The following is a 20,230-nucleotide window of genomic DNA, read 5'->3' as shown; positions in this document are numbered from 1 at the left end:
TGTTTGACAGGCTTGATCTGCTAGGAGGGGGTATCGAAGGCGAAGCCAAGGTCGATATCATCCTCAACACTCTCCCCAAATCCTATGAGAACTTTCATCTCAACGTCGTTATGAGCAAGGCCAACTATACTCTCAATAAGTTATTGAATGCTCTAGTTTCGGCGGAGGGAGTCATGGGCACGCGCAATGGGAAAGAGGTCCTTGTTGCTGCCAAGGGATCTACTTCTTCGTCGAAAGGCGGGAAAAAGAAGTGGAAAGGTCCAAAGGGCAAGCATGACCATGAGGCTAGTGGGAGCGGTAAAGCCAAAGTAGATGGCCCTACCGGCGGCGTGATCAAGCCAACGGCCAAGGGAAAGTGCTTCAAGTGCGGCAAGGTTGGGCATTGGAAGAAAGATTGTCCAGTGCTCAAGGCAAAGGGACAAGGTACGTCACAAGTTTTAGTAACTGAAACATGTTTAGCTTCGTTTTCTACTCATTCGTGGGTAGTGGATACGGGGGCAACTGACCATGTTTGTTACACCTTGCAGGGCTTCAACCCAACAAGGGAGCTAGCAAGTGATGAGATCACCATCTCCATGGGCAATGCGTCGAAGGTCGCAGCTGTTGCTATTGGAGATTTATCTTTATGTTTTGGTGATGACATTTTAGTTTTGAGAGATATTTTGTATGTGCCGGATTTTCGGCGGAACATAATTTCTGTTTCAAAATTGTTTTTGGATGGATATTCTGTTACTTTTGATAGAGGCGTCTCTATCATGAAAAATAACATGACTATTTGTTCTGGAATTTTGAATAACTCTCTCTATACTATTACATGTCCAATTAAAAATTCTGTCCATGTTGCATCTACATCACAAATCTGTCCTAATCCGAATAAGAGGAAGTATTATTCTCATGAACAATATACGCATGTGTGGCACCTAAGGTTAGGCCACATCAATCTAAACAGGATCCAAAGGCTCGTTTCAAATGGAGTCTTGAAAGACTTTCAAGCTGTTCCATTTAGAACCTACGAATCCTGTATAGAGGGAAAGATGACGGCAAGGCCTTTTAAGGCCAAGGGGAATAGGGCCTCACATGTGTTAGAATTGATTCACTCTGACTTGTGTGGACCGATGTCCACTAGAGCTCGTGGAGGGTATGAGTATTTCGTCACTTTCATTGACGATTACTCAAGATTTGGGTATATTTACCTACTTCAACGCAAGTCTGAATGCTTTGAGAAATTCAAAGAATTCAAGGCGGAAGTGGAGAAGAGAACGGGTAAATCTATCAAGTCATTGCGGTCTGATCGCGGTGGCGAATACCTCGGGAACGAGTTTTTGCAATACTTGTCAGATTTTGGGATTACATCTCAATTGACTGCACCGGGTACTCCCCAACAGAACGGTGTAGCGGAGAGAAGAAACAGAACTCTTTTGGAAATGGTACGATCAATGATGAGTTATGCATCATTGCCTATTTCGTTCTGGGGATATGCCTTGGAAACAGCGGTTTACTTGCTCAATCTAGTACCCTCCAAATCGGTTCCTAAAACTCCTATCGAGTTATGGTCAGGGCGCCAGCCCAGCTTGACCTATATAAAGGTATGGGGTTGTCCTGCATACGTGCTGGACAAGGAAGCGAAGAAATTGGAACCTAGATGCGAATTAATGTTGTTTATAGGATATCCTAAGGGAACGAAAGGTGGTTATTTTTATAATCCTAAGGATCAGAAAGTGGTTGTTAGCACCAACGCACGATTCTTGGAACAGGATTATATAGATAAGCACAAGTCTAAGTCCGAGATTGTTCTTCAAGAAATCGAAGGCAATGGACAGGCGATTCCATTACCCCAGCCAAGTGTGCAAGTGAATGCACCACAAGACACTGCACGAACCATTGTCACAGCTGTACCACCACCGCTTCGTCGTAGTGGGAGGGTTATAGTTCAACCCGATCGATTTATGTTCTTGGGAGAATCTTCGGATCTTCTCCCTGTTGATGAACAAAAGGATATCGACCCTGACAATTTTAGACAAGCGATGAAAGATCAAGATGCAGATTCTTGGTACGAGGCCATGGTTTCTGAAATAGAATCCATGGGTGCTATGGATGTATACGAAAAGACCGAACTACCAGATGGCTTATTAGCTATAGGTAGTAGGTGGGTATACAAGAGAAAGAGAGATTCGGATGGCGAAGTCACAGCTTTTAAAGCTAGACTGGTGGCGAAAGGTTATACCCAGGAACAGGGTATAGATTATGATGAGACCTTCTCGCCGGTTGCCATGCTCAAGTCTATCCGAATACTCCTTGCCATAGCAGCCCACATGAACCTTGAGATTTGGCAAATGGATGTCAAGACCGCTTTCCTAAATGGTTTCCTTGAAGAAGGAAGGGACATCTATATGCAGCAACCTGAAGGGTTTGTGAAGAAGGGCGAAGAGCATCTTGTGTGGAAGCTTAAGAAGTCCATTTATGGACTTAAGCAAGCTTCAAGGTCATGGAACAAACGTTTTGACGAGGTCATTAAATCCTACGGATTTACTCGTTGTGAGAACGAAAGTTGTGTGTACCGTTTAGATGCCAATGGTGACGTGGTTTTCCTTGCACTTTATGTAGATGACATCCTCCTCATTGGCAACAATGTTGAGCTATTATCAGACATAAAGAAGTGGTTATCCGAACAGTTTCAAATGAAAGACTTAGGAGATGCAGCGTACATCCTGGGGATCAAGGTCGTTCGTGATCGCCAGAAAAGGATGTTGAGCTTATCTCAAGCGTCTTACATTGATATTGTGATTGCTCGTTTTAGCATGCAAAATGCCAAGAAAGTGTCGCAGCCCGATTCCGACACTAGTAATAGCGGGGACCGAGTATCGATACGACTAATAAAAGAAAGGGGGAAGATAGAAAGAATACATAGATCAACAGCGGAAGCTCACAAAAAAACGTGCTAAGGAAAGATCATCATAATTCATCAAAAGGGTATATTCGTCAATATCGTCATAACTCGATAAATATGAGGAATCTCAACATGAAAAGCAAAACAAGTATAGCTCGATTTTTATATAGTCATAATATTCAGAGTGTGATAACAAAAGGTGAACCGACTATATGTATGAAGACATATAATGGTGAGTAAAATGCTTGATTTAATACAACATAACTTCATATCAAAACTCTATTGACAAAACAGACATTCGATAGAGTAAGAAAACGTCAACTCGAAACATTTCCCACCAGCACCGCACCATACTCCCCCTCCGCTTATCCTGCACATTTAGAAATACATGCAGGGCGTGAGTACATAAATACTCAGTGGACATATCGCCGAAAAACAAAGCTGCTCATAGAGCTATAAATTGAACTTGCCACACTTCAGCAATACACAGAAATTATATCTTAAAGGAACCTGTGCAAGCAGTTAAAACTCAACATCATTAATAAATGAATGAAATGACTCAAATGACTGCAGTCAAAACTCAACAAGTAAGTACCACATCTACAACTCATCATTATCTCAACTCAGGTACTGAGAAGTAGGCCTCCTTCTCAAGCACCGTGACCGGCCGATTCGCTCAACGGCTCACAGTCACCTCAGTGTACACTAGCCCTGGCAGGATAGCTATCAACTGCCCAGGACCCGATCGTCTCATCTCAAACAGTAGAGGGTAAACATACAAGCTCAACATCATCATAAAAATATTGGCAAGTCAATAATTCTCAAACATCATCATAATCTCAAAACATCAAAACATCTCATAATTTCATCATCATTTAAAACAGTTTAGAAAAACTTTTAAACTGTATACTCAAAATAATGCCCACCTGAAGACCTTACTCAAAATCTCCCGTCAAAGTGGAGTTACTTACTACCTTGCTCTGCTCGTGTCTTCAGGGATCATCATCATCATCGAAGGTTCATCATGTCATAAAATGAATCTCGATTAGAAACTCATTGACTAATTCTCAAACCTTAACTCATGCTCTATCTCATATTCTATCTCCTTACTCATCTCTACATAAACTCTCCACTCATCACACATCCTTCAGTTCAAGGATAGGTTTCAAGAAAATCATGGTTCTAAGTTTCGATTTATCTCTCATATAAGGCTCGTCTAATCTCATTCAAACACATAGGCAACACAATCACATAAGGCACATAAGCAATCACAATCAAACATCATCAAAACATTCTTTGTTTATACACTGACTCAGCTTCAAAATTTAAACTGTTCTGACTCCGACATCTACTGGACTCGAGAATTATACCAAAAGAAAGATCTATGAGTCTAGTTTCATTTAAAAAAAAGTAGAGTCAAAAACTCCAAGTGGTTTGAGAGATATGACATTTTTACCACGATCTACCATTTCTGGCAATTTTGTGCAATCGAAAGTTACAATTTTTGAAAAATAGTAAACGTTGTCAAACTGGGCTCAATCTTAGTGAATATCTAGCTAACACAATAATATTGATACCATAAAAATTTGGAAAGCTAGATCACATAGGAAGCTACTGAAATGAATGACTCTTTCCCCTGTTCTCTAAAATTCTCGGTAGTAATGTGCAGTTTAGGTTTTGCATTTTAAAGAAATATCAAACGAACTTGAAATGGCTTAAAATTTTATCAGGGTACTAAAGACTCATGTAGGGACTTGCTATAAAATTTTCAAAGCTATTAGACATCGACAAACCATCGATCACAGTAGGTCAGTAGGCCTACGAAATTTCTCCAATTTGTACTTAAAACTCATATATCTCAATAATATCTCTAACTTGAATATAACATCATAATTCTCAACAACAACTCATCCCAAAACTCGTTTCATCACTTCTAATCATCAATCTAAACCATCACTTAACATCATAGCATGCTCAAGAACTCATATAACCATTCAAATCTTCAAATCAACTCAAGAACTCATATTCGCTATCAATCATCTCTAATCATCATTTTAATCCATCAACTATCATAACTACAATCTCCTAGGCTCATTTTATACTCGAATCCTCACTTTCTTCATGAACTTCAACTTGAATTAGGAGTTGTTTTAATACTCTAATCATCTATATACATGCTCATAAAGCTTAGATATAAGTAGATTCATGTGTTTAGAAGCTTACTCTTATGTTTTGTGTAGAGAAAAGTATAACTCCATCTTCATGATTCCTAGCTCAAACCTTCAACCCAGCTTTTGTTCTATGGATTTAAGAGTGTTTTTAGCTTGGTTTAATCGGTGGTTATGGGATAAAAAGTAGCATACAAAGTTTTTTTACTAGCTCATCAATGGCGTTGGATAATGACAGTCGAGAGAGGAGAGAGAGAAGAGAGAGGAAAGGGACGTCTGTTATGGGGATGAAAGAGAAAGGTGTTATTTATATAACCCCATTTACTTAGCCATCAAGTATTGGATAATTAACACATGCTTAATTATCCACTTGCATAAAATATCTTATCCGTTAACAATGTTTATCCACTTGCTTTGACTCCTCTCTCTCAAAAGTAGGTTCTGCACTAGAGCAGAGAAATGCTCGCCAAAGGAATGCATTCTCTGTCAGGGCAGAGGAATGACTTCCCTTCTGTCTGGGCAGAGGAATGACTTCCCCTCTGTCTGGGCAGACGAATGCCTTCGCCTATGGCATAGCAGAGGACTGACTTCCCCTCTGTCTGGGCAGACGAATGCCTTCGCCTCTGGCATAGCAGAGGATTGACTTCCCCTCTGTCTGGGCAGACGAATGCCTTCGCCTCTGGCATAGCAGAGGACTGACTTCCCCTCTGTCTGGGCAGACGAATGCCTTCGCCTCTGGCATAGCAGAGGACTGACTTCCCCTCTGTCTGGGCAGACGAATGCCTTCGCCTTTGGCATAGCAGAGGACTGACTTCGCCTCTGGCATAGCAGAGCTCGCATCCCGAGAAGAGCTCGCAAGCCAGAGCAAAACTCCCAGGCCATAGCAGAACTCCAAGGCCAAATTTTTAACTTTAACAACGTTCAACCATTATCTCTATACATCCTTATTTCCTCAATGTATTACATTCAGTAGTTCTTCATCGAAAAATACAATAGCTCAAACTATTGGAATATCTCATCTCATCATAAACTTATATATATATATATATATATATATATATCTCAGTAAAATATTTCTCATAAAATACTGATATGCAAAATAATAATAGCTGTATGCTATTTCCCGATTTTAAAAATAATCTCGTTCTCCAAAATCTCGAAAATAATCCGTGTTAACATAACACAAAACAAATCATACTCACATCATCGTAACAAATAGCCACGTAGACAATCACTCAAACCATCTCAGATAAAACACGGATACAATTCACATCAAAGCAATCAGCAATCATCTCTCAATTAGATCATCTCTCAGATCGACTCTCCCTTCTATAGGGTTTCTCACTCACTTATCTCAACTCTATTCTTAATCAGATGTTCCTATTAACAATAGGACAATTAATCTCACAGATACCTCTGTATCCGTCATCGGGAAAAATAAATTATGCTCTTTTCTCAATTCAATCAGCATCTCTATCTCAACTCGTTTTCTCAAACTACTCACTCTCTATCCTCATCATTGATTCTATCAGACTCATATCTCCATCTAGAAGAATAACTCGTCTCATCAAAATAATGTAACTCTAATACTCAATATCTCTATTTATCATCATTACTCCATCTCATTTTATTTATAATCTCATATCTCAGTACCGCAGTACTCTCTGTAGTGTCTCGACACTACTACTACTCATAAAAGTACGGGGTGTTACATCCTACCCCCCTTAAAAAAATTTCGTCCCGAAATTTGAGTTATTCACTTTTGGGAAAAAGCTCGGGATATTTTTCTTTCATCTTCTCTTCAAGTTTCCATGTTGCTCTATCTTGCCATGATGTCTCCATTGGATGTTTTCCAAAGGAATTGACTTGTTTCTCAGTTGCTGGATCTTCCGGTCCAGAATAACATCGGGCCTCTCTTCGTAGCTCAAGTCCGGCTCTAGGGACACTTCTTCTTGATGAATGACGTGTCTTGGATCAAACACGTATTTAATTAAATGTGAAACATGGAAAACATTATGAACGTTCGCGAAGCTCGGAGGCAACGCAAGTCTATAGGCAATAGGGCCTACTTTCTCAAGTATATTGTAGGGTCTAATACATATCTCAGTTTGAGTTTGCCTCTAACTCCAAAACGATGTTCTCCTCTGGGTGGGGAAACTTTAAGAAAGACTTTGTCTCCTACATCAAAATGAATCTCTGTTCGCCTAGTGTCTGCATAAGACTTTTGGCGATCTTGTGCTTCGTTAACTCTCGGTTGAATCTGTCGCACAATGCCGATTATTTCTTAAATGGCTTCTGATCCAAGCACTTCCTCGTTCTCCAACGTCATCCCAAATAAAGCAGGGATCTACATTCTTGTCCATACAAGGCTTTGTATGGAGCCATGGTAATAGTCAATTGAAACTTTTATTATAAGTAAACTCGATCAGGGGCAAAACTTGCTCCCATTGACTTCCTCTATCTAGCACAACAGTTCTAATTACGTCTTCTCAAAACTTGTATAGTCCTTTCGGACAGTCCATCCGTCTGCGGATGAAAGGCTGTACTAAAATTCATTTTAGTACCTAACTCTTTTTACATGCTCGTCCAGAAACGTAAAGTAAATCTGGAATCTCGATCCGATGTGATCATCATCCGTACTCCATGCAATCGCACTATCTCTCGTTTCATACCAAAATTTCATTTTTAAGTATTGGTACATTTTCGTACCTCCTGGGTGTGCTGTATAAGGGTGTCATGAGCTTCACTCATGATTTCATTTTTCAATTCTTCTCTATCAGGCACACACGTTCTTCCATCAAATAATATGGCTTTGTCTGTCGTTTATTGATAATTCTCCATCTTCTCGGTTTGAATCTTCATTCGTAACCTCTCTATCTTTTTATCCTCTCTTTGAGTTGTGATTATCCTTGACCGTAGGTCAGATGTAACGTTCAGTGTAGCAATCACTATTTCCGTCGTTTGAGGTGGTATCACTACCTCCAATCTCAATCTCTCGAATTATTTGATCAAGTTTTCTTCTTGAGTAAGGAAAAAGCTTAACTCTCCTTGATTCTTTCTACTCAACGCATCAGCGACAACGTTAGTTTTTTTTTCGGGGTGATAATTTATCCGCAATCGTAATCTTACACCAACTCTAGCCATCTTCTCTGTCGCATGTTCAGATCTTTTTGCTCAAAGAAGTACTCGAGACTTTTGTGATCGGTGTATATCTCACACCGTACTCCATAAAGGTGGTGTCTCCAAACCTTTGAAGCATGCACTACGGCTGCTAACTCTAAATCATGCATCGAATAATTCATCTTATGAGTTGCCGTGAGACATATGCAATAACTCTTCCATCTTGCATCAGTACACCTCCCAGTCCATTCTTCGATGCATCTGTATAGACTGCATACTCTTTGTTCTTCTTTGGAATAGCTAAAACTGGGGCAGTGGTAATTCTCTTCTTCAGCTCTTGAAAACTCAACTCACACTCGTTCGTCCACTCAAATATAACTTCTTCCTTTAGCAGGTGCGTTAATGGCTTAGCGATTTTTGAAAAGCCCTTACTAAATCTTCTGTAATACCTTGCTAATCCCAGAAAACTACGGATTTCATGTAGTGTAGTCGGTGTTCTACACTCTACCGCTCGAACTTTTGCTGGGTCTACTTCAATTCCTCTCGTAGAAACGACACGGCCAAGGAAATTGATTTCTTTAAGCCAAAACTTACATTTGCTGAACTTACCATATAGCTTTTCAGCTCTTAATCTCTCTAACACGATTCTCAAATGCTCTTCGTGTTCTCGTTTACTCTTTGAGTAAATCAGAATGTCATCTATGAACACTAACACGAACTTGTCTAAGTATTCGTGAAAGACTCGGTTCATGAGATCCATGAATACTGCTGTAGCATTCGTCAATCCAAAAGGCATAACTATGAATTCATAGTGCCCGTATCTCATACGAAATGCCATCTTCGGAATATTTTCCGATCTTATCTTCAGCTGATGGTACCCCGATCTCAAGTAAATCTTAGAAAATGTACTTGCTCCTTGGAGTTGATCGAATAAATCATCGATCCGAGGTAACAGATACTTATTCTTCAGTGTCACCTTATTCAGCTCGCGGTAGTCAATGCATAACCTCAAACTACCGTCCTTCTTCTTAACAAAGAGAACCGGTGCTCCCCACGGGGAAAACACTAGGTCGAATGAAGCCCAAATCTAAAAATTCTTGAAGTTGCAGCCTCAACTCTTGCAACTCTATCGGGGCCATTCTATATGGGGCCTTCGACGTCGGTGCGGCTCTGGGCTCAAAATTACTCGTAAATTCGAGCTATCGATCTGGGGGTAATCCTGATAAAACTTTAGGAAAAACGTCTTTGTATTCTCGAACGACGGGCACGTCATCTATGTTTGTTTTGGACTCCTCACTTTGATTCAGGTATACGACATACTCGGTTGTATACTTTTTCTGCAAAAGCTTTCAGGCTTAAAGCGCCGAAATTATTGGCGGCCTTCTCCATTTTCTCTTAACGCCAATAAAAAAAAATGAAGTAGGCTCTTGGCCTGGAAAGTGAAACGATATTCGTCTCTCCTTGCTTTGTATCGTCACATGGTTCTCCTTTAACCAATCCACTCTAAAATAATATCTATGTGCCACATAGACATCATCCTTAGGTTTTTATCCTTAAGCTTAATCGATTCTAGCTCGAATTCTAAGTCAGGACATACGAGTGAGATCGTAGTGGTTCTGCCTATAGGAGTCATCAATCTTAGATGTTGCGGAGCAGGCTCTATGTTCAAATCTATAGTATCGACACAAGTATGGGGAAACAAAAGAATGGGGTGCTCCCGTGTCAAACAGTATTACTATGGATACACCCTTCAACTCACCAATACCTGCTAGATTTCCTCGATTCTTGTCCTGAGCCTTCCGCTCATACGCAAACACTCTCTGATGATGGGGTTGATTCGCCTGCGGGGCTGGCGGCTGCCTTCCTGACTGACGTGGTCGATAGGCTGGCTGTTGTCGCTGTAGCGGCGGTAGCGGTAGGACTCATTCCATCGCTTTAAGCTGCGGTTGGTACTGGTTCAGCCTTCCTCCGCCTCCACTTTGCTGACAATTTGGACACTGATTGGAGTAGTGTCCGATCCTTCCGCAGGTGTAGCAGTTGTTCTGTCCCATCTTGCACTCTCCCAAGTGTAGCTTATTGCATTTCGGGCAAGGAAGTATTCCTCGCGATCCTTGTGGAGCTGCTACTGGTAAAGTCTAGCCAACGTAAGGCCGACTATCTCGGTTCTGATAGTGTGGCGGTGCATTCTGACTCTGCCACGGCTTCTTGGGACCTTGACTTCGATCGTCCCATTTTCTCTTGCCTTTCTGGCCTTGGCCAGAAAAAGATTGGCTTCCCGATTGAAAATTTGGGTTCGACAATTGCGTCGAAGCTTGACTCGTTTTCTCTGGCTGCATAGCCAATTCCATATCTAGCGCTCTGTTCAGCGCTTCAGCATAAGTTAGCGCACTCTGGCTTGCTAACACAACTCGTATCTCTTGCTTCAAACCAGAACAAAATAGTTCCGACATCTTTTCGTCCGTGTCCACTCGATATGGGGCATATCGAGCCAAATCGCAGAATTGCCGGTCATACTAGGCTACTGTCTTATTGCCTTGCTTCAAATTGGCAAAATCTGTTTCCTTCTTTTTTCGGTAACTCCGGGGTATATACTTCTCACACAGAGCTGCTTTGAACTGATCCCAAGTAAGGGCATCTAGTTGCTCTGGGGTCATGGTCCTCTGTTTAGCTTCCCACCAGAAATCTGCAGATCCCTTGAGCTGATAGGACATGCATGTAAGACGCTCGTGATCATCACATCTCAAAAATCTAAAGATCCGTTCTATACTCCGGATCCACTCTTCCGTCTCAGCAGGATCTCCAGATCCATTAAACACCGGTGGACTTTGTCTCAGGAAAAATTCCTCTATTCTCCTCTCTGGTGGTGGAGGAGGTGGTGGTGTAGGATTTCTCTGTTCCTCATCTTCTTCTTGGATTCTATTTCTCCTTCTCGGAGGCATACTATAAGATATAAATATATCAGCCTCAAAGCTAATCTTTTCGTCATCTCAAAATACAAGTTCTATTTTCTCAACTCAAATAGACGTCTCAACTCGGTTCTATATATATCATATAGAATTCTCATCTCAGTTCTCTATATCTCAACTCAATTCTATATTTCTCATATAGAATTCTCATAGTTCTCGTCATCTCTATCGTTCATCTAACATCATGATTCAAATCATCAATCTCAAAACTCTGATGCATAAAGCTCTCTAGTCATCAACGTCATCTCTATATCATAGGGAAAATTGCCTCTCTTTTGAGGTTTTACACAAAAGCGAAGGTTCTTTGTACAAAACGCCCTATTACTACAATGATGCTTTCGCTATGCAAGCATCATAGGGACTGAGCGTTATATATGTTCTATATTATGCTTCTAGCTATGTACATTGACTATGCATCACTACATATATACATATACATATACATCTCTAGATAGTCTCGGTCGTCATCTATCAATCTTCCACCTCATCATCGTCATCGTCATCACCTGATGTCCTACTCCCAACATCATCAGTCGGTGCATCCTCACTCGGCTCCGACTCTTCCTCCTTATACTCGTCTATGACCCGATACTTGCTATCATCGCTCGGCTCATCCTCGACATCCGTGTCATACATCAGATAGTAAACCGGCACCTTGGGAATAGAAACCCATGTCTCGGTGCCGTCGTCCGTAACCTGATGCAAAAAAGGCTGGGTTCGCCCGCGTTCAACTGTCATATCCGAAGTTTCCTCGTCTGGATCCTCCTCATCGCTGTCTGACCGTGCAGGTCGAGATCCTCCCTCTTGGGCGTCTCGATAAGGTGGATAGTGGAGTTGGTGCGTGTAAGGCCGTAAAGCCAAAACGTCGGAATCTAGCACTAGGGCAACTCTCGAATCGGATGGCCTTGATACCCGCTGAATCTGAGGTAGCACTTGCAAGGGTGCCGTCACCGGGGTCAAATCTCACAACGGTAAGTCGGCGCTATGATATGTGATCATCGCCATATACGCAAACGGATCGTGCTCCACGATCGGTGAATACGTCTCGAAAACTATCGAATTTGAAACAACCTGCTCAGATATAATCGGCATCGCCTCACTAGGGGGTGGTGGTGCAACCGGGAAAGGCTCATCTGGCAGTGGGGGTGCAACACTAACTCTCCACTCTGGACTGGCCCATCGGGCACGTCGTACGGTGGTGCAGGGAGATCGCCAAACGCAAAATAATGATGGCTGAGCGTCGCGATAAAACCGCTAATATCACCATACCTCACTCCTCCCAACCACGTAGTGCCCACGAATAGGGGGACTAATGTTGTCGCCCAAACTCCCCACGTGGGTGGTAACCGCGGAATCAGAAGGTCGATAACTTCCGCTCCGTCGATTCTGTAGGAAATAACCTTCTGCCAGCGTCGATGGTAATGCTCTTAGAAACTCTCCTAGCGTATCGTCCTCATCTGGCTCGTACTCTCTAAACCAGCGTTTCGTTGATGCTTCAACAATACACTGCATCCTAAAAACAAAAACATCGTTTTTCTCAAAAGTGGATACGAAACTTACTTGGTATTCCACCCCAATCATCAACATACTCTTTCTCATTTGGTACGGTGAGGCAACGGCTATACTAGCCTTAATATAACTCCCAAATATTCCTCAACTCATGGTTCTCATCATGTTCCATCATGCTCAGATAGTTCCGCCATCAAACATCACATAACTTATTAGTGGGTCAACTGAAAACTCAGCATGAATGCGGAAAGTAAAACATCAAAAGCTCTTACCTCGATAAGTCGGAGGAGATGGCGTGCTGGGGTTCTGTTTCGACTGACTCTCAAACCAGTCTAAGAACTCAAGTTAGACTAGTACTCAACTCATAAATAAGAGCAAATAAAAGCTCAACTCAATCAAGCATTAGACTCAGAGCAGACAACTTGGCTCTGATACCACTCTGTCGCAGCCCGATTCCGACACTAGTAATAGCGGGGACCGAGTATCGATACGACTAATAAAAGAAAGGGGGAAGATAGAAAGAATACATAGATCAACAGCGGAAGCTCACAAAAAAACGTGCTAAGGAAAGATCATCATAATTCATCAAAAGGGTATATTCGTCAATATCGTCATAACTCGATAAATATGAGGAATCTCAACATGAAAAGCAAAACAAGTATAGCTCGATTTTTATATAGTCATAATATTCAGAGTGTGATAACAAAAGGTGAACCGACTATATGTATGAAGACATATAATGGTGAGTAAAATGCTTGATTTAATACAACATAACTTCATATCAAAACTCTATTGACAAAACAGACATTCGATAGAGTAAGAAAACGTCAACTCGAAACATTTCCCACCAGCACCGCACCATACTCCCCCTCCGCTTATCCTGCACATTTAGAAATACATGCAGGGCGTGAGTACATAAATACTCAGTGGACATATCGCCGAAAAACAAAGCTGCTCATAGAGCTATAAATTGAACTTGCCACACTTCAGCAATACACAGAAATTATATCTTAAAGGAACCTGTGCAAGCAGTTAAAACTCAACATCATTAATAAATGAATGAAATGACTCAAATGACTGCAGTCAAAACTCAACAAGTAAGTACCACATCTACAACTCATCATTATCTCAACTCAGGTACTGAGAAGTAGGCCTCCTTCTCAAGCACCGTGACCGGCCGATTCGCTCAACGGCTCACAGTCACCTCAGTGTACACTAGCCCTGGCAGGATAGCTATCAACTGCCCAGGACCCGATCGTCTCATCTCAAACAGTAGAGGGTAAACATACAAGCTCAACATCATCATAAAAATATTGGCAAGTCAATAATTCTCAAACATCATCATAATCTCAAAACATCAAAACATCTCATAATTTCATCATCATTTAAAACAGTTTAGAAAAACTTTTAAACTGTATACTCAAAATAATGCCCACCTGAAGACCTTACTCAAAATCTCCCGTCAAAGTGGAGTTACTTACTACCTTGCTCTGCTCGTGTCTTCAGGGATCATCATCATCATCGAAGGTTCATCATGTCATAAAATGAATCTCGATTAGAAACTCATTGACTAATTCTCAAACCTTAACTCATGCTCTATCTCATATTCTATCTCCTTACTCATCTCTACATAAACTCTCCACTCATCACACATCCTTCAGTTCAAGGATAGGTTTCAAGAAAATCATGGTTCTAAGTTTCGATTTATCTCTCATATAAGGCTCGTCTAATCTCATTCAAACACATAGGCAACACAATCACATAAGGCACATAAGCAATCACAATCAAACATCATCAAAACATTCTTTGTTTATACACTGACTCAGCTTCAAAATTTAAACTGTTCTGACTCCGACATCTACTGGACTCGAGAATTATACCAAAAGAAAGATCTATGAGTCTAGTTTCATTTAAAAAAAAGTAGAGTCAAAAACTCCAAGTGGTTTGAGAGATATGACATTTTTACCACGATCTACCATTTCTGGCAATTTTGTGCAATCGAAAGTTACAATTTTTGAAAAATAGTAAACGTTGTCAAACTGGGCTCAATCTTAGTGAATATCTAGCTAACACAATAATATTGATACCATAAAAATTTGGAAAGCTAGATCACATAGGAAGCTACTGAAATGAATGACTCTTTCCCCTGTTCTCTGAAATTCTCGGTAGTAATGTGCAGTTTAGGTTTTGCATTTTAAAGAAATATCAAACGAACTTGAAATGGCTTAAAATTTTATCAGGGTACTAAAGACTCATGTAGGGACTTGCTATAAAATTTTCAAAGCTATTAGACATCGACAAACCATCGATCACAGTAGGTCAGTAGGCCTACGAAATTTCTCCAATTTGTACTTAAAACTCATATATCTCAATAATATCTCTAACTTGAATATAACATCATAATTCTCAACAACAACTCATCCCAAAACTCGTTTCATCACTTCTAATCATCAATCTAAACCATCACTTAACATCATAGCATGCTCAAGAACTCATATAACCATTCAAATCTTCAAATCAACTCAAGAACTCATATTCGCTATCAATCATCTCTAATCATCATTTTAATCCATCAACTATCATAACTACAATCTCCTAGGCTCATTTTATACTCGAATCCTCACTTTCTTCATGAACTTCAACTTGAATTAGGAGTTGTTTTAATACTCTAATCATCTATATACATGCTCATAAAGCTTAGATATAAGTAGATTCATGTGTTTAGAAGCTTACTCTTATGTTTTGTGTAGAGAAAAGTATAACTCCATCTTCATGATTCCTAGCTCAAACCTTCAACCCAGCTTTTGTTCTATGGATTTAAGAGTGTTTTTAGCTTGGTTTAATCGGTGGTTATGGGATAAAAAGTAGCATACAAAGTTTTTTTACTAGCTCATCAATGGCGTTGGATAATGACAGTCGAGAGAGGAGAGAGAGAAGAGAGAGGAAAGGGACGTCTGTTATGGGGATGAAAGAGAAAGGTGTTATTTATATAACCCCATTTACTTAGCCATCAAGTATTGGATAATTAACACATGCTTAATTATCCACTTGCATAAAATATCTTATCCGTTAACAATGTTTATCCACTTGCTTTGACTCCTCTCTCTCAAAAGTAGGTTCTGCACTAGAGCAGAGAAATGCTCGCCAAAGGAATGCATTCTCTGTCAGGGCAGAGGAATGACTTCCCCTCTGTCTGGGCAGACGAATGCCTTCGCCTATGGCATAGCAGAGGACTGACTTCCCCTCTGTCTGGGCAGACGAATGCCTTCGCCTCTGGCATAGCAGAGGATTGACTTCCCCTCTGTCTGGGCAGGCGAATGCCTTCGCCTCTGGCATAGCAGAGGACTGACTTCCCCTCTGTCTGGGCAGACGAATGCCTTCGCCTCTGGCATAGCAGAGGACTGACTTCCCCTCTATCTGGGCAGACGAATGCCTTCGCCTTTGGCATAGCAGAGGACTGACTTCGCCTCTGGCATAGCAGAGCTCGCATCCCGAGAAGAGCTCTCAAGCCAGAGCAAAACTCCCAGGCCATAGCAGAACTCCAAGGCCAAATTTTTAACTTTAACAACGTTCAACCATTATCTCTATACATCCTTATTTCCTCAATGTATTACATTCATTAGTTCTTCATCGAAAAATACAATAGCTCAAACTATTGGAATATCTCATCTCATCATAAACTTATATATATATATATATATATATATATATCAACTTATATATATATATATATATATATATCTCAGTAAAATATTTCTCATAAAATACTGATATGCAAAATAATAATAGCTGTATGCTATTTCCCGATTTTAAAAATAATCTCGTTCTCCAAAATCTCGAAAATAATCCGTGTTAACATAACACAAAACAAATCATACTCACATCATCGTAACAAATAGCCACGTAGACAATCACTCAAACCATCTCAGATAAAACACGGATACAATTCACATCAAAGCAATCAGCAATCATCTCTCAATTAGATCATCTCTCAGATCGACTCTCCCTTCTATAGGGTTTCTCACTCACTTATCTCAACTCTATTCTTAATCAGATGTTCCTATTAACAATAGGACAATTAATCTCACAGATACCTCTGTATCCGTCATCGGGAAAAATAAATTATGCTCTTTTCTCAATTCAATCAACATCTCTATCTCAACTCGTTTTCTCAAACTACTCACTCTCTATCCTCATCATTGATTCTATCAGACTCATATCTCCATCTAGAAGAATAACTCGTCTCATCAAAATAATGTAACTCTAATACTCAATATCTCTATTTATCATCATTACTCCATCTCATTTTATTTATAATCTCATATCTCAGTACCGCAGTACTCTCTGTAGTGTCTCGACACTACTACTACTCATAAAAGTACGGGGTGTTACAGAAAGGCTTGCTACCTTTTAGACATGGCATTCCTCTGTCTAAGGACATGTGTCCTAAGACGCCTAGTGAGGTTGAGGAGATGAGGAAGATACCCTATGCTTCCGCCGTAGGTAGCCTCATGTATGCGATGCTATGCACGAGACCTGATATTTGCTATGTCGTTGGCATGGTTGCAAGATATCAGTCGAACCCTGGACCAGGACACTGGACTGCGGTAAAACATATTCTCAAGTACCTAAAGAGGACTCGAGATTATAGGCTAGTTTACCAGTCAGACAGTCTATTTCCTTTGGGTTACACCGATTCGGATTTCCAGGCTGACCGGGATGAGAAGAGATCTACCTCTGGTTATGTGTTTACCTTGGGAGGTGGAGCCGTATCGTGGCGGAGTGCAAAGCAGAAGTGCATTGCAGACTCCACCATGGAAGCCGAGTATGTAGCTGCTTCGGAAGCTGCTAAGGAGGCTGTATGGGTCCGGAACTACCTCTTGGATCTAGGAGTGGTCCCTAATTTGCCTAAGAGTATCATAATTTATTGTGATAACTCGGGTGCAGTGGCAAATTCTAAGGAACCCAGGAGCCACAAGGCGTCAAAACACATAGAGAGAAAGTACCACATCATACGAGAAATCGTAAACAGAGGAGATGTGCTAGTAGAAAAGATTGATACATTGGAGAACCTAGCTGATCCTTTCACGAAAAGCTTACCGCAAAAGACCTATGAGAAGCATGCTCGAGGGATGGGATTGCGGTTGATGCCACCCACTTAGAGAAAAACTTTCAGTATAAGTGGGAGAGATGAAGTGAAGTTTTTGTAATAGCTAGTATTTAGACACATTGTATACTAAAAGTTTTGCTTTAGTATAAGTGGGAGATTGTTGGATTTGTATACTGAAAGCAAGAACTTTATGCTTGTATACAATGATTCCTGTTTTCACTATTCTTATCTCCTATCTGATTGTGTTCATGATTGCATATGTATGTTCTTTATCTCTGTATAAGTAGATTATATGGTGTGTTGTAGATCACAGAAGACCATATAATTGGAATAACCTTAAGAGATATAATATGATCACAGCCGAAATAACTCTAGGACAAGTTATTGGTTTAGGCTGCAGTATAGATGGAAGTAGTTTGTCTTGGCTACTTGTCTATACTGGTACGTCATTACGTATTGATAGGACCACAGTTTGAGATGTATTCTTCTATCTGACTTAAGTGAAGAATCAAGATCTCGGTGACTTATAAATCTTAATACTAATAAGTATTCAGATATATATGTTAACTCGTATATCACTTTGACTTACTATGGGTGAAAGTTATATACTAACTCGAGTACTCTGTATCTTGGGTGATAGCGGTTAATATATGATATTTGATTATCTGTATTAGTACCCGTATCCGGTATAGGATAATGACATCCCCTTAAGGAGCTCAATAAGTTTTATTACGCTAAACCCTGCAGGTTGATTAAGTTCAGGCGTAATAATAAAGTTTGAGTGGTACTGCTTAAGGAATTATTAAGAGATTAATTAATTTAAGCTGTCAGAGCTCTAATTAATTAATGGATGTCGGATATTTTAAATACGGAGATTTAATAAGTCTAAATACAAGCCCCGACTCATCACCGGCAATAAAGGGGTAAGTCAGTATCGGTTCTCTAGTGGAATGAACTGATATTTATAAATTAATTATGGTCTGGGCTGACCATGGATAAATTAATTTATTTGGGGCCCATCTTTATTCCTTGTATCTGGTCCCTGGGCTGGCCCAATGTCTCCTAGCCCTAGAAGAGCCAGAAATCGTCCCTCACAAGAAAGGAGCGCCCCATACGTATTTAATTCTCTATTAAATACAGCTGTCAGCTCTCAGGAAAACACACTGATAAAAATTAGGGTTTTGAGATCAGAGTGGGGCGCAGGAAACGTGAGGTGATTTTCTGTCTTGGGAATTTCCATAGCTCGTTGTCCATCCAACGTTGGGAATTGAGCGGGATACAGTCGAGAAGATCAGAGCTGGAGTCAGAATCTTTCGACACGATCATCAACAGTTTGTGCATCCGATTCTCAAGTAAGTTTTTCCTAACACCTGTGTGCAGCTGTTAAATTCATAGAAGCATGTTAGGATTTAATCGTTGTATGATAAATTAATAATAACCAAGAAACGATCATCGGGCAAAGTGGAACGTTAATTCAATTTAATATTCCTTCACACATCACTCTTGATAACATTCCAACATTTCTGAAAGAACATTCCAGAAAAGCAATCCGGACCCGGAGCTCTATTAACATCCATACTAAACACCGCGGCCGCGATCTCGCTTTCATCCGGCTCTCGCACAAGCATAGTATTTTGAGCTTCAGAAATACTCGAACCAACGTAAGCATCAATCACAAACTGCTCCTCCAGCGGACTCCCATCGTCTGTGAATAACGAAGAGAAGTGATTAATAATATGCCTTTCAATCACCCCCGAATCATACACATCAACTCCATCAATGCAAAGTCTGTTAAACGTCGTTTTTCTCTTCTTAAACTTAGCAATTCGGTGAAAGAAAGCCGTGTTTCTATCTCCATCTTTCAACCAGGACGCTCGACTTTTCTGTTGCAACAAACTATTTTTCCTGGTAAGCGCCATATTAAGCTCAGCTTGGCAGCTAATCTCAGCTTCAAATAAATCATCCGAATAACCTTCTGCCGAAACTCTATTTTGAATTATAGTCAGGTCCCTTTGACCACGAGCAATAGCAGCGTCAACATTCCCAAAAACCTCCTTATTCCACACCGTAATAGCAGCACGTAATCTCTTAAGCTTAAGCATAACTCGTAGAATCGAACACAAAGTATCAATCGAAGTAATCCAAGAGGCCGACACCATGTCAATAAAATTAGGATGAAGGGTCCACATATTCAAAAAACGGACCTGCCCACGGCCCATAGAAACGTTACGTCGGCATTGAAGCACCAACGAGGGGTGATCCGAAGTGAGGCAAGGAAGCGCCGAAGTGATAATAGAATCCCACATATCTGCAAACTATTGCGAAAAGAAGGCTCTATCAAGGATGGATTCCACATGACGCGGAAGAAACCTCCTACCAGACCAAGTAAACCTTATGCCATCAGTTGGAGACTCGATCATTTGAACATCATCAATAAAATTACAGAACTCAATACAGGAAACCCTATTCG

This window comes from Salvia miltiorrhiza, chromosome 4 (assembly GCF_028751815.1).
Source record: "Salvia miltiorrhiza cultivar Shanhuang (shh) chromosome 4, IMPLAD_Smil_shh, whole genome shotgun sequence".
Classification (NCBI taxonomy): Eukaryota; Viridiplantae; Streptophyta; class Magnoliopsida; order Lamiales; family Lamiaceae; genus Salvia; species Salvia miltiorrhiza.
The sequence above is the reverse complement of the archived record's forward strand: the minus strand, read 5'-3'. Positions refer to the sequence as shown.